At 37.7% G+C, this 2414-nt stretch overlaps 1 pseudogene; it reads left to right on the top strand.

The window, feature by feature from the left end:
- The first annotated feature begins 1095 nt into the window (after positions 1 to 1095).
- On the top strand, positions 1096 to 2100 carry LOC120214201 (annotated as a pseudogene).
- Positions 2101 to 2414: the final 314 nt, after the last annotated feature.

Raw genomic sequence — 2414 nt, 5'->3', positions numbered from 1 at the left:
CTCTTCAAGACAAAGATAAATTACGTCAGTAATAAGTATAAACATGATAAGAAGAACAACATAATTACTACAGATGCTAAACTCATTTTCTGCCAATGAAGACCATATAACAGATTTCGTTCACATACTTTACTATATATTAGTTTAAGGAAGATAATAGCACTAAGGGAATTACTACAAGACTTGTTCAAATACTGTACTATATATTATCCTAACAACATAATATCACTAAAGGAACCATTATTAGACTCCTTCATATATCCTTCGCTTCAATAATTTTAACGATCCCAACAACATATTCATATTCATTTCATTTCCTTAATTTTCATTTCTTTTACTTCATTTTCTTTTTCCTGTATACCTTTTAGTTCAAACAAAAATATATATATATATTAACTCTCATTCCAAACACTTATGTAAAGGGCAAAGAGATTTTCTTCCTGCGCTTCCTAACCTTTAAATTCTACTCTAAATTTTGAGTCAAGCATTCGTGTATCATCAATCATAGTGGAAATCGACAAGCATACATGAGAAAATATAAGTATGCAGCACACACAAGAATGGATCGAGAGGGATGTTGGAGGGTGCGGTCAAAATTTTAAAACCTCATATAGTTTAGGTATTTTTTATATTTTCTATTGATGAGATAATTTCAAATTATAACTTCCCAAGTTTGCAGTGCCTCTGAATTGAAAAATACAACAATAAACAAAATAGTAGAAAACTTTATCTTCTATTCCCCTTCAACAACAAATATGAGAAAAAGTGCAAACAAACTAAAAGCAAAACATAATATTAGATCCTATGTTGCACGGGGTCGGCAGAGAAAGGGCGTTTCAAGTACCCGAAACGTCCTTGGCACGGGAATGGTACGGGGACGGCCGGAGTACGTACCGGGGACGTGCCACGGTGGCAGGGTATGGCCGAACGATACGGGGGACGTTTTGGTGCTCGCTGGGGACGTTTCACTCGTTTCTCACATGACTCCTCAATCTCCATTGCCATCTATATATATTGGCATAGCAGCTTTCCCTCTCGAATCAGATCAGTAATCCTCCAACAATTAAACTGCAAGAAGGTTAAAAGCTCCTTTTCTCTATTCGTTTTCCCTTCTTTGCAGTGAAAATGGCAGAGCCTGCAACAGCAACACAAGCAACAGCACCAGCAGTGGCTCTGCTGAAAGATGAGCTCGACATCGTTATACCAACCATAAGGAACTTGGACTTTCTTGAGATGTGGAGGCCTTTCTTCCAGCCTTAACCATCTCATCATCGTTCAAGATGGTGATTCTTCCAAGACCATCAAGGTCCCCGAGGGATTTGACTACGAGCTTTACAACAGGAATGACATCAATAAGATCCTCGGTCCTAAGGCTTCCTGCATTTCCTTCAAGGACTCTGCTTGCCGTTGCTTTGGTTACATGGTCTCCAAGAAGTATATTTTCACCATTGATGATGACTGCTTTGTAAGTTCCTTTCTATTTTAGTCGATTTTTTGGATCTCTACATTGATTTGAATTCTTGTGGTGTTTTTGTAGTGGGTTTCTGTTATTTTGGTCAAAATAAAAGTTCTATGCTTTTATTGTTTTGATGTGAGATTTGGATTAACTCATTTGTTGAATCTCCTATGTGCCCTTCATTATGGTGTCTACAAAGTTCTCTTCACATGGAGTGCACTTTTGGCAGCTTTGCACGTTCCTAAATCATGAAAATATACCTTACAATTATTAAGGGACTGCTTGCATTGTGATGTACAACTATGGAATTTTAAAATCTTGGATGTTATATATTCATGTTACATGATGAACATCAATCTGCAAGTCAAGATCTGAGATTTGGGTCTTGTTTTTATTGTTGTTAGGTTGCTAAGGACCCATCTGGCAAAGCGATCAATGCACTCGAGCAGCACATTAAGAACCTGTTATCCCCGTCCACTCCCTTCTTCTTCAACACCCTGTACGACCCGTATCGGGAGGGTGCGGATTTTGTCCGTGGATATCCCTTCAGCCTCCGCGAGGGTGTTCCGCCCGCTGTCTCTCATGGCCTTTGGCTAAACATCCCGGATTATGATGCACCAACCCAACTAAACTTAATATTGTAGTTTGAGTCTTGATATTTGACTTTATTTATAATTTTTTACATCTATTTATAATTTTAAAATTATTTTATATGTCCTACCCTTGTCATCCCCGTACCCTATAATTTTAGAAATTGTCGTTTCTTGTCCCTGTCCCCGTATCCGTATCAGTGCAACATAGATTAGATCAATAAGCTACCATTAGTGATGTAAATAATATGCGTATCCTCATTTTCGTTGACATTCACGTCCAAACTTACGGTAGCTTATACCATCTGAAACATGTGAGATACCAACTTGATGAAAGACAAGGGTCATAACTAAAGTATAAATAATCA

Source organism: Hibiscus syriacus, unplaced genomic scaffold (genome assembly GCF_006381635.1).
Source record: "Hibiscus syriacus cultivar Baekdansim isolate YM2019G1 unplaced genomic scaffold, ASM638163v2 tig00110054_pilon, whole genome shotgun sequence".
NCBI classification, from domain to species: Eukaryota; Viridiplantae; Streptophyta; class Magnoliopsida; order Malvales; family Malvaceae; genus Hibiscus; species Hibiscus syriacus.
This window is presented reverse-complemented; position numbering and strand designations above follow the sequence as displayed.